The 14,006-nt window shown below is 40.9% G+C and overlaps 1 long non-coding RNA gene across 3 annotated transcripts in view; it reads right to left on the bottom strand.

The window, feature by feature from the left end:
• Positions 1-14,006, bottom strand: part of LOC123327958 — an 82,624-nt gene that overhangs the window by 27,301 nt on the left and 41,317 nt on the right. The window contains exon 3 of one of the 3 annotated variants that reach the window (XR_006542603.2): positions 1,088-1,304. This is a non-coding gene — a long non-coding RNA (uncharacterized LOC123327958). Of the gene's footprint in view, positions 1-1,087; positions 1,305-8,416; positions 8,798-14,006 lie in introns of those variants that run through there. The other 2 variants (XR_006542602.2, XR_006542601.2) reach the window with 2 other exon arrangements.

The following is a 14,006-nucleotide window of genomic DNA, read 5'->3' as shown; positions in this document are numbered from 1 at the left end:
ACCACTGGACCACCAGGGAATTCCCAGAATTGCTAATTATTAGAGAAATGAAAGTCAAAACTATAGTGAGGCATCACCTCAGACCAGTCAGACTTGTCATCATTAAAAAAGTGTACAAATAACATGCTGGAAGGTTGTGGAGAAAAAGGATCCCTTCCACATGACTGATGGGAATATAAATTGGTGCAGCTTCTATGGAAAACAGCATGGAAGTTCCTCAAAAAACTAAAAATAGAGAACCATATGATTCAGTAATCCCACTCTTAGGCAAATATTCAGATAAAACTCTAATTTGAAAAGACATAAGCACCCCTCTGTCCAATACTTTGACCACCTGATGCAAAGAACTGACTCATTTGAAAATACCTTGATGCTGGGAAAGATTGAAGGCAGGAGGAGAAGAGGATGACAGAGGATGAGATGTTTGGATGGCCATCACTGACTCGATGGACATGAGTTTGAGTAAACTCCGGAAGTTAGTGATGGATGGGGAGGCCTGGTGTGCTGCAGCCCTTGGGGTTCCAAAGAATCGGACACAACTAAGCAACTGAACTGAACTGACTGATGTTCATAGCAGCATTATTTACAATAGCCAAGACATGGAAACAAATTAAATGTCTATCAACAGATGAATGGATAAAGAAGATGTGAATATATATATATACACACACACATATATGACAATACCAAATGATACCACTCATATGTGGAATCTAAAATATGACACGAACATATCTACAGAACAGAAACAGACTCACAGACACAGAGAAGAGACTTGTGGTTGCCAAGGGGGAAGGGGAGAGGGGGAGGGAAGGATTGGGAGTCTAGGATTAGCAGATGCAAACTGTTACATATGCAATGGGTAAACAAGGTCCTACGGTACAGCACGGGGAACTTTATTCAATATCCTGTGATGAATCACAATAGGATAGAATAATAAAAGAACACACACATATATGTATAACTGAATCACTTTGCTTTACAGCAAAAATCAACACATTGTAAATCAGTATGCTTCAGCGAAACTTTAAAATAATAATAATAATTGGAACGAATTCACTTATGCTAAAAAGTTATTCATGTTTACCTGATATTCAAGTTTGAATGGGCATCCTGGTTGTGGTTTGCTTTTTGTTATTGTTGTTGTTTTTGCTAAATCTGGCAATGTATCCAGGGGCCATGTAGCTGGGTGGACTTCCTCCTTCCCCTCACAGCTACTCTTCATGGTGCAGCCATCAGTTCACAAGGCTGTTCCACAGTCACAACGACCTGAGGCTCCGATTGAGAAACATTCAGAAGCTCTGCTGATATGAAAGTGAATGTTGTTAGGCACTCAGTCATGACCAACTCTTTGAGACTCCGAAGAGTAGCACACCAGGCTGCTCTGTCCATTGGATTGAGTGGATTGTCATGCTCTCCTCTAGGGGGAATCTTCCCGACCCATGGATTGATCCCAGGTCTACAGCCATGAAATTAAAAGATGCTTACTCCTTGGAAGAAAAGTTAGGACCAACCTAGATAGCATATTCAAAAGCAGAGACATTACTTTGCCAACAAAGGTCGGTCTAGTCAAGGCTATGGTTTTTCCAGTGGTCATGTATGGATGTGAGAGTTGGACTGTGAAGAAAGCTGAACGCTGAAGAATTGATGCTTTTGAACTGTGGCGTTGGAGAAGACTCTTGAGAGTCCAACCAGTCCATTCTAAAGGAGATCAGCCCTGGGTGTTCTTTGGAAGGACTGATGCTAAAGCTGAAACTCCAGTACTTTGGCCACCTCATGCGAAGAGTTGACTCATTGGAAAAGACTCTGATGCTGGGAGGGATTGGGGGCAGGAGGAAGAGGGGACAACAGAGGATGAGATGGCTGGATGGCATCACCGATTCAATGGACGTGAGTTTGAGTGAACTCCGGGAGATGGTGATAGACAGGGAGGCCTGGCGTGCTGCAATTCATGGGGTTGCAAAGAGTCAGACACGACTGAGCAACTGAACTGAACTGAACTGAACTACAGCATTGTAGGCAGATCCTTTACTGTTTGAGCTACTCAAGTGGTTTGGTTTAGTCGCTAAGTCGTGTCCAACTCTTGCGACCCCATGGACAGTAGCCCACCAGGCTCCTCTGTCCATGGGTTTCTCTAGGCAAGAATACTGGAGTGGGTTGCCATTCCCTTCTCCAGGGAATCCTCCCAACCCAGGAATCAAACCCAGGTCTCCTGCATTGCAGGCAGATTCTTTACCGACTAAGCTACGAGGGAAGTCCACTCGGGTATAGGAGTCCCCAAAAATCTGATAAACCCTAAATCACATATTTGTCTTAACAATGCAGAATTTTTTCTACATTTGCTTCTTATATGTGGTTTCAATAGATATCAACATTTCTTACTATTCTATGAACAAACAACTAATTAATGGCAGATAAAATCTATACAAATGGCAGAGAAGAGAGGAAACTGCCTTGTACTTTAATTTCTCGTCAAATAATCTCCACAAAGCAGATAAGGGGAGATGATCACATTTAATCCCTGCTGATTGGCTGATACACATGGGGTATTTTAGGCAAAAAAATCTACGTTGTATCCTTCTCATCTGGTCTCAGCAGCTCCTGGCATTCACAGTTGCTGACCCAACATGATGCTTTAAATAATAAATACAACAAAATAAGGGCTCAGTTAATTTAAACAAGCCTGCCCTGACCTGTTAATCCAAATATATACTAAGTGCAAATGGGAAAGAGTAGGAGATGTTCATGGTGTTTAGCCTTTAAAAAAAAAAAAAAAAAAAAAAAAAAAAAGCTCATTTTTGCCCCCAGGCATTTTCCCCTGCATTTAAAAGTTAAATTGTGTATTTCAGAGACAAATCGAAGCCATGTGTCTCACTTCTTCCCTCTAACAGCAAACTGCTATGAAAGAGCTCACTGTCATATCAAGGATTTCCAGAATGTCATTTTTATTCCAAATAAGAAAACTATATTTTTTGTCTAAACACATAACAACATCCAGCCTCAAAGGCACATACATATGGTTTTCAACTCACATATCTTGGAAGCAGTAATAATCTATTTTCAGCTGATCAATTTATATTCTTTCTGAAGTTACTTGTCATCAGATCAATGCTGTCAGCAGTTTAACATTTATTAAGAGCCTATTGCATGCCAGGCACGTGCTAGGCTATGTAGTTCACAAATATTAGTTCTAACCTCAGTCACCTGGTAGGGACATATTATTAACCTGTTTAATAGATAATGGTATTAAAGTCTCAAGAGGTTGTGTAACATGGGAAGCAAATGAGAGGCTAACACAAGGTCTGCCAACACAGAAGCCCATGGTCTTCCCATCTTCCCAGATGGTAGTACATTACCTACTAAGCTGCTTCTGCTGCTGCTGCTAAGTCACTTCAGTCGTGTCTGACTCTGTGCGACCCCATAGACGGCAGCCCATCAGGCTCCACCATCCCTGGGATTCTCCAGGCAAGAACACTGGAGCGGGTTGCCATTTCCTTCTCCAATGCATGAAAGTGAAAAGTGAAAGTGAAAGTGAAGTCGTGTCCGACTCTTAGCGACCCCATGGACTGCAGCCCACCAGGCTCCTCCGTCCATGGGATTTTCCAGGCAAGAGTACTGGAGTGGGGTGCCATTGCCTTCTCTGACCTAAGCTAAACCATCCCTATTTTCTGTAAGTTGATAGTCTTAACAAAAGACTTAGATAAGAGCATATTAACACAGCATTGACTAATCCATATTTAACTCAATGGAGAACAATACACTAAGATGACACACGCATGGATTTCAAAAATCAGTCTTTTACAAGAAATTAGACTGTAAAATTCACAAAAACAAAACACCCAGATTTTCTTTGTTAAAATGACATATATAAATTCTATCTCCAGTGCTTCAGCTTATTGGAGGGCTGGTAGTTATGTGTGGATTATATTTTTTGGTATTATGAGGATATAAAGAAAGTATTAATTTCAAAGTGTTTGCATTACAGAGAGCCAATGAGGAGGAGGGAATACAAACACAGGTTCTGGATTCAGACACTTGGGCTCCAAAACAAGTAATGCTACTTGCTTGCTGATTATTCAATGATGAGCCATTTGCTTACTCAGTACTTCAATGTCCACATTTAAAAAATAGACATAATAATACCTATCTTATAGGACTGTTAGAAGAATTAAATGGGGTTATATTTGGAAAATAATTGGCCTAGTTGCTGCTGCTGCTGCTAAGTCGCTTCAGTCATGTCCGACTCTGTGCGACCCCATAGACTGCAGCCCACCAGGCTCCCCCATCCCTGGGATTCTCCAGGCAAGAATACTGGAGTGGGTTGCCATTTCCTTCTCCAATGCATCCAAGTGAAAAGTGAAAGTGAAGTCACTCAGTCATCTCCGACTCTTTGCGACCCCATGGACTGCAGCCTACCAGGCTCCTCTGTCCATGGGATTTTCCAGGCAAGAGTACTGGAGTGGGGTGCCATCGCCTTCTCCAATTGGCCTAGTAGCTGGGTCATAATAAGCATCTTATAAATGGTGGTTGTGGTTGTACTTAAATGATCAAGTAGAAAGCTTTGGCAGTCATACTGAAGTCACAGAGGCCAATGAGGTGCCATTTTCAAATAATTATAGCCCATGAATAGGAAAAGGAGAAAACTAGCTAAGTGCTTGGCAGCAGTGGGAAGAATCAGGGGGAAAGGTGACTGTCAGAACTGGCACATGTAAAGACAAAAAAAGCTTGACTCTTTATACAAATTTGCTATGTATAACAAACACATTCTACTTATATTTTGACCATAAGTGAGCTTCTGTATGAATGTTTCATATAGGAAAAAAATAGAACATTAAAGAGAAAATTTTTATTGGATTATGAGAAATAAAAAATTAGGAGATCCAGAAAATTTGTATGGCTTGGCCATTAAAGTATACACTAGTTCATGTGCTTTTTGCCTAAAAGTAATCATTATTACTCATGGGAATCATATATTGCAACTTTAAAGAATGCAAAAGATAAGAAACTCTCTTTATTTTATGTTTGTTTAGTCATAATGGAACTCCACCTTCAAGGAACAAACCTGCATATATCCACTTTAAATTACATTTGTGTTTTCTTAGAGCCAGCAAACTACTGTCCAAATACGGCCCACTGTCTGTTTTTGCAAATAAAGCTTTATTGGAACACAGCCTCATTCATATTTTATATACTGCTTATGGCTGCTTTCGTGCCACAAGGCCCGAGTTGAGGTGCTGTATTAATAAAAGACTGTATGACTCACAAGTCTTAAAATATTTACTCTATGGCCCTTTATAGCAAAAGTAGGCCAAACCCTTTCTTAGAGCTATGAGGTAAGTTTGTCTTAGGCAGCTCGGGCTGCCATAATAAAATACCACATTCCCAGTGGCCTAAACAAAACACATTCATTTTCTCAAGTTCTGGAGGCTGGAAGTCGGGGTGCCAGCATGGTGGGTCTCACGTGTGTTTCCTTGCTGGCTTACAGGAGGCTGCCATCTTGTTCTGTGCTCACGTGACTGGTGGGGGTGTGGTCGGGAAGGAGCTATCTGATGACTCTCAACAATACCAACCCCATCCTATCAGGGTTCCCCCTTATTACTTTATTTAACTTTAAATACCTCCCTAGAGTCCCTGCCTCCAAATACAGCCACTCTGTGGATTACAGCTTCAACATATGAATTTTGGGAAGACGTGATTCAGCCTATAGCGTATATCAAGCCTACAAAACCTGACAGAGTCTAAAATATCCATGGTCTTTCATTCCCCATGGACCTTTCTGTAGGCCTTTCTAAACACATCTGAGAAATAGGTTGAAAACAAAGGATAGCGCAAACTTTCCCACTGACTCTGTATAAAGAGACGATCCAGAAATCTTACCCCAAATATTAACCTTAGCAAAGTACTTGAGCTTGGAGAAAAATCGAGATGAAACGACTTCTGGAGGGCAGAACAAATTCCTCCCTTTGGTAACTGAAAGACTCCTAGTAATACATTCCCCAGATGGCAGTTTCCATCATGCTGATGCCATTTTATCTTACTGGAGAAAGCAGTGAAAGGATTTAGGGATAATCTGTGACCAAGTGGGGTGAAAAGATTGAAACAGGCATTGATGGGTCAAAGTCAACTTGTAGGCCTCATCATTCTTGCACTATTTACAAAGAGGATATAACTCTATTTCTCCAATAACCGCAGAGTATTTTAAGAGACACTACCTCATTCATCTTCCGAGTGCCCTTTGAAATAAGTGTCCCATATTTTATTTCTATTTTATAAATGGAAAAAACTAAGGCAGAGAGCAGTTATAGGCCTCTCCCCAGAGTGAATCAATCACTAGAAGAACCAAAGATAGAACAATTTTAAGTCCCTTGTTCTTTATGCATTCAACCATGAATTAGTGTATGAAGGACCTCTCCAAAAATAGAAAAGTGTCCTGTGCTCACTGGATAGGTATTTCTCACCCTGTGACCATGGTGTGTATTTCCTGCCAGGCTACCATGGTGGATGACTCTCCCAGTCTGGCGCTTTCAAGGATTCCCTTCTCAATTATAAGCAGAGAAACAAGAACAACAATAGGAAAGAAATGTTAAACCAAAATATCAATAGATTGTGGCCAAATCACCAAAAGTAACACTGGATTGAGCTCCTGGCACCATACTGGGTCATAATAGAAATAGGTTCTAGCACCATCTAGTGGGAGACAAAAGTAACTCATGGATTAGTAAGAGGGTTGTTTGTCATCCTGGGGCTTTCCTGATAGCTCCGTTGGTCAAGAATCTGCCTGCAATGCAGGAGACCCCGGTTCATTTCCTGGGTTGGGAAGACCCACTGGAGAAGGCATAGGCTACCCACTCCAGTATGCTTTGGCTTCTCTCGTGACTCAGCAGGTAAAGAATCCATCTGCAATGCAGGAGACCTGGGTTTGATTCCTGGGTTGGGAAGATTCCCTGGAAAAGGGAAAGGTGACCCACTCCAGCATTCTGGCCTGGAGAATCCCATGGACTTTACAGTCGGACATGACTATATAATCCCATGGACTGTAGAGTCGGACTCAACTGAGCCACTTTCACTTTCACTTGTCATTCTGAGGGTTTCTTTCATCGTGTTTGGATTATTTCCAGATTAAAGCTTCTTTGGGTTTACCCCCAAATAAGCAAGTACATCTGTCACTGGAGTCATTGTAGAAGTACACCATTGGTTGGGTTTAGCTACCAATTATAGTTTCTTTCCTAATGACACAAAGTAAAAAGGGCCAGGGCTTGAAGTGGGAGACATGAGTGTAAATCAATTCCACCACCAACTCTTTGGTTTTACACAGATTACTTAATCTCTTCAAGGGCCTATTTCTTCATCAATATAATGAAGTTAATGCCCACCTAAAAGGTCATTGGAGGGATTAAGGGAGGTCTCTAGTTTATTTATATTTCTTTATCCAGTGACTCCACAATTAATGTTTCTCTTTCCCCTAAAAGATTCTCATGATATTCCATATAGCACTATATTAGTTTACATAGCACTATATAGGTTGATACATAATTATAGCAAAAACCACAGACTGGGTTAAAAAGTAGAAATTTATTTTCTCACAGCTTAGGAGGCTGGGAAGTCTGAGATTAAGGCATCCACAGGTTTGCCTTCTTCTGAAGACATGAGACAAAGATGTGATACAGGCCTATCTGGTCGGCACGTAGATAGCCATCTTCTTTCTGTGCCTCGATATTATCTGTCCAAATTTCCTCTTCTTTTAAGGAAAATACCATTTGTATTGGATTTGGGACCACCCCAATGACCTCATTTTACTGGTTACATTCTGAGGTGCTAGAGGCTAGCACTTCAACACAATAATGTGTGTGTGCGTGTGTGTGTGTGTGTGTGTGTGTGTCTTGGGAAGCTAGATACAGAGGGGCCATGATGAAGCCCAAAGCAAGAACAGTAAGCAGACAGCCATACATTAAGTAAATAGTAGACTCGGGATAAATGTGGGCATACAGTTGCAGATTTTATTTTCTTGGACTTAATCACAGTGGGCAGTGACTGCCACCATGAAGTTAAAAGATGCATGCTCCTTGGAAGAAAAGCTATGACAAACCTAGACAGCATATTCAAAAGCAGAGACATCATTTTGCCAGCAAAGGTTCATATAGTCAAAGCTATGGCTTTTCCAGTGGCCATGTACGAATGTGCGCGTTGGACCATAAAGAAGTCTGAGCACCAAAACTGATGCCTTCAAATTGTGGTGCTAGAGAAGATTCTTGAGAGTCCCTTGGACTGCAAGGAGATCACACCAGTCAATCCTAAAGGAAATCAACCCTGAATATTCATTGGAAGGACTGATGCTGAAGCTCCAATACTTTGGCCATTTGATGTGAAGAGCCAGCTCATTGGAAAAGAACCTGATGCTGAGAAAGATTGAAGGCAGGAGAAGGAGACGACAGAGGATGAGATGGTTGGATGGCATCACTGATTCAATGGACGTGAATCTGAGCAAGCTTTGGAGACAGTAAAAGCCTGGCGGGCAGTAGTAGTTCATGGGGTCGCAGAGAGTCAGACATGACTTAGTGACTGAACAACAACAGGATAAATCCCAGCCCTCAAAAAGTGTGACATAGCCACACTGCCTCCAGAGGGAGGTATGTAGGAAAATGCAACTTTACAGATCAAATGGAAGATCCCATTCACTTCTGTTTCAGAAGAACTGTGAGATGCTTTTCCTCCAGGATCATGGGTTTCTGAGATAAAAGGGACTCTACTAGTAAATAGAACAAAGCTTCGTTAATTACAGCAGTCGCTTCAGGTACCCCTGGCAAAAAAAAAAAAAAAAAGAAGGTGGAATCGAGACATTGTTACAAATAAAAAAATTTGTTCCATCCCTTAAATGGATTCAATCAATGATTCCGGAGTTATAACGTTCCCTAGCAGAGTTAAACCAACTCTGGGAAACTCCATTTCAGTATTAAGCTGACTCAGGAAGGGCTTTTTGTACTTCCTAGCTAATCTGTAGTAAAATTGAAAATTTTCAGCTGCCTAAAAAACTGCACTCTCCAGTTTTCATTCTAAAAAAAAATTGTGTCTGCCAGCATTTTCAAAATGTATTCTGTGAGGTGCACATATGTTAATATAAGTGTATCAAAGGTTGTCCACCTCGTCGCTCTCCTATTAAGATTTCCCTTTACAATCTCCCACACAGCCAGCTTCTGCGCTTGAGGTTTGGAGAGGACAGAATTGCAATGCTTCCCCTGCCTGCTGTTCCGTGACTCTAACACTGCTCTCTCCTTCCAGTCTCTTCACCACAGTTATTCCCATGCTTGGTATCCAGTCTTTCTCTGCTTCGGACAAAATGAAAAGTCATAATGATAAAACACAAACAGGAACTTCAGAATCCCAAGCAACTGCACTCTCTAGGTATCATTATCATTATTCCCTCCATTTATGTTTTAAGGGACTCTTTGAGCTGACTTCCTAAAAAGGAGAAAACTCAGTGCAAAAAACAGCACTATCAAGCAGTGCCAGGTTTTGCCAGGCCTTCCTGTGAAAGATCAGCTGTGAATCTGGTAGAATGGCATATCAAAGTCCATTGCAAAGGTGGCTTGTTATAGATTTACCCCAGGGTCTCATCATCAATTTTAAATGCATGTGCTGAGTGGCCATGCATATCCATATACAGCGTTTCATTATGGGTACTCAGCAGGTGCCCTGATTTACCTCCAGTTTCAACACAGCATTCACCTAACACATTTCTTTGGTTCTTTTATCCTCTTTATTCCACTTGACAGCTGTGTCTTTCCTTTCCCTGAAGATGACAGCTTCCCACTATACAAACATTACTGGCTTTACACCCAAACATCACTGCTTTTACACTTAGCACGTAGATCCTGGTTTCTAATGCCTTCCACCAATTTCAGAAGCTGGGACACATTCTAGGTCTGAGACAGGGAGTATATAAGATGAGTATATAAGATAAGTATATACAGGGAGTATATATTTCTGGAGCCTCCTGAAATGCCAGAAAGTAAGGAAATACCCAAAGGGGAAAAAAAAAAACAACAACTCTTTTTTAATTTTTAAAATGGATGAAGTCTGTCAAGGAACAAAGAAACCAACCTGAAAGATCTCTGGGGGCCAAATGTGGGACAATTTGAGCAACAAAATAAAAAACCTAGGATTGGATTCTAAGACAAAGTATAAAATAAACGTGGGCTTCCACAGTGGTTTAGTGGTAAAGAATCCTCCTGCCAATGCAGAAGACACAGGTTCTATCCCTGGGTCAGGAAGACACCTTGGAGTGGGAAATGGCAATCCCTTCCACTGTTCTTGCCTGGGAATTTCCATGGACAGAGGAGCCTGGCAGGCTCTAATCCACACAGTTGCAAAGAGTTGGACAGAACTTACTGACTAAACAACAGCAACATAAACACATATGGATCTATCTTGATATAAATCAATGATTAAATATATGCAGGAGAAGAGACAAATTTGTCATAAAGAAAACAACAAATAATGTATATAGGTACCCACCCCCTTGCTATGGACTAAATATCTGTGTCTCCCCAAAACTCATATGTTGAAATCTTAGCCCCCAAAGTGATGGTAATAGGATGTGGGGCTTTGGAAGGGATTAATTGGTGCCTTCATGAGTGTGATAGTGCCCTTACAAAAGAGATTCCAGAGAGCTCTCCCTTCTCTCTACCATTTGAGGATACAACAGGAAAATAGCTGTATATGAACCCAGAATCAAGCTCTCCCTAGACCCTAACCTGTCAGCACCTTGATCTTGGACTTTCCAGCATCTAGAACCATGAGAAATAAATCCCTGTTGTTTATAAGCCATGCGCCCTATGGTATTCTGTTACAGCAGCCTGAACAGACTAAGCAACCCTTCCCAAAAGTAGAGACGAATCTTCCCACCCTGCTCTGAATGTGAGCTGGGTTTATGACTCACTTCCAAAGAATGGAGTATGGAAAGGTAAACGTAGAGTGGAGAAACCTGACAAAGACTGCTTTAAGCAAGTGATCAAGGTCAGTATTCCTGGTGATAAGTCACGTTGATACCAAGTACTCCCCCACATGTGCCATGAGAAAGGTGTATTACCTCTGATATTGTCTCCCACACACACAATCCCAATCATAAGAGAAATACCAGACAAACCTAACCTGAAGAACATTTTATAAAATACCTGGACCATTCTCTCTAAAACTGCCAAGGTCATAGAAAACAAGAATGAGACCGTTACAGAGCAGAGAAGACTAAAAAGATGTGACAGCGAAATGCAGAGTGGTGTCCTGGATTGGACACTGGTACAGAGAAAGGACCTCAGTAGACAAAATCTGAATAAAGTCTGAAGTTCATTTAAGAGTAAAATTAGTGTTAGTTTCTTAGTTTTGGTCCTCGGTCCATTGGCTGTGTGAAATGCCGACTTTAGGGGAAACTGAGTATCTCTGCAACTTTTCTATAAATCTAAAATCACTTTAAACTAAAAAAAAAATCTTTATAAGTTAAAACACAAAAATAATTTCTGTGTTTCAACATTTTGCTCATCTGTGACTAGAAACTTCCTTTAGGAAAATGTAGTTAAAAGGAGACAAATGAAAAAAAATAACCAAAATGAAGATAGCAATAATTTTTGGAGACGGAAGCATGCTCATCTCTGTATAAATGCTTGCATGCACACGTGCGAAGTAGCTTCAGTTGTGTTCAACTTCACCACCCTGTGGACTCTAGACCACCAGATTCCTCTGCCCATGGGGTTCTCCAGGTCCGAATACTGAAGTGGGTTGCCATGCCCTCCTCCAGGGAATCTTCCCAACGCAGGCATTGAACCCACATCTCTTACATCTCCTACATTGGCAGGAGGGTGCTTTACCACTAGCACTACCCAGGAAGGCCTCACCTCTATAAATTGAGACATAATTCACAAGCTGTAAAACAATAGTTTTAAAGTTGGTTTTTAGCAAAGTTACAAAGTTGTGCAACTACCATCCAATTCCAGAAAATCCCTTTAAGGTCACAAAAATTTACACCTGCTTTTTTTTTCCCATGACTTTTATAATCTAGGCTCTTACATTTAGGTCTTACATCCACTTCTGGGCTGCCTGCCGTCTATGGGGTCGCACGGAGGCGGACACGACTGAAGCGACTTAGCAGCAGCAGCAACAGTGCATTTTTGTATACGGCATGAGGCAAGGGTCCTCTAAAATATGGTTTTTTACTTGTTTATGTTGACTAAAAATAAATGTTTAAAAATAAATAAATAAAATAGAAAAATATATATACTTACAACTTGAAAGTAGGGAGTAATTTTATTTGGTGGGAATGTTTAGGACTCCAAGCCCAGGAGACAGCATCTCAGGAGCTCTGAGAAAACTGCTCCAAGGAGGCACGAAGGGGAGTCAGGCTATGTGTAAGTTAGCAACAAAGGGAGCCAGCAGTCTGAACATTGAAGATCAGATATCAAGTTTAGGAAGTTAGCATTCTCTGTATGGGAAGATGCAAGCCTCCGGGCTCACTGACTTCATTCTTTTCACATGCACCAAGCTATCTGGAGCCAAATCCTGTTTCCTTCTTCGCTTTAAGGAGTGGCAAATGGCTGCTTCTTGCATTGCCCCAGCTCCCTGGCAATCACTGTCCAGGAGTGACAGCCTCTGTTGGCCCATAGTGTTGGGAGCTCTCATTCTCATTTGGAGGCCAGAAATTGATGGTGGTTGTGACATTTCTCGCTTTTGATATGGTAGGAAATATTTCACATTTCACACTTATGTAGCATCAAAAACATTCTTCTTAGAAACTGAAATGCCAAGGTTGAAATGTCAGGCCCAGCAGTCACTAGTGTTAAGGTATTTTCCTTTCCTAGGCGTCCATCTTCTCACCAGCATTGTGAGGGAACTGATCATCCTCTGGGGAACTTATTTCAATTTTAATTGGGATTTTATAACCACCAAAATTGTTGTTACTTACAGAGTACATGTGGGTTCATTATGCTACTCTCTGAATTTAATATATTGAAAAAAATTTAAGGAAGAAAACTGATACTCAGAATTGCCAATATTTTAGGCTGTCAAGTAAAAACATATTTTAAAAAGACTACCATCTCTTATGGACTTCCCTGGTGGCTAAGAGCTAAGGAATCCACCTGCAATGCAGGAGACACAGGAGATGTGAGTTTGATCCTTGGGTCAGGACAATCCCAGGGAGGAGGGCATGGCAACCCACTCCCATATTCTTGCCTGGAGAATCCCATGGACAAAGGAGCCTGGCAGACAGCAGTCCAGGGGGTCGCAAAAAGTCAGACACAACTGAAGCGACTGAGCGCACATGCATGCAACATCTATTATAATTATAATTTCATAAAAGAATGGTTTATACCAAATAGTAAAGAAAATACCATCTTTACATAAAGTAAGTTTTTTTTTAATTGAGGAAAAAAATACCTTCATAAAAACTCACTGCCCTGTCCTTATATTTTTGACTTGGCCATGGACCAGTACTTATTCCTACCCTAGTGTTTGGGAAGCACTGAATCAGATTATAATTCTGCGGAATTAGAACCACATAGGCTCAGGCATATGATTCAGTAAACTTTTGATAAACCCAGAGAACAATAATAAGTGGAAGGAACCAGATGTTCTCAGGTAGAATCCCATTGATGTCAAACTCTCAATAAACCAAAGAGTTTTGACCTGAAGAGCACTAAGCTTCAGCTTTATTCACAATATAGTAAAAATTTCATGAAGCACTCATGACTACAGATTAAATGAAAATAACTGTGAGGTAGGGGAGAGTGAAAAGGTAACTGTCACATCCTTTGAGTTTTTATTAGTTTTATTGTGGAAATTATGGATAGTCTCAGATGCACTATAGTAAGTTTTAATTCCATATTGTTAATTGAACACTAATAAGAATTCTAGCAATATACAAAAGTAAAATCCAGCAGTAGAGATCATTCATTTGTAAGAGTCAATATGCCAGAACTCCTCATGTTATAGAAACTGCCATAATGTAATAATGCTGATTT

This window comes from Bubalus bubalis, chromosome 11, assembly GCF_019923935.1.
Source record: "Bubalus bubalis isolate 160015118507 breed Murrah chromosome 11, NDDB_SH_1, whole genome shotgun sequence".
In the NCBI taxonomy this organism is placed as follows: Eukaryota; Metazoa; Chordata; class Mammalia; order Artiodactyla; family Bovidae; genus Bubalus; species Bubalus bubalis.
This window is presented reverse-complemented; position numbering and strand designations above follow the sequence as displayed.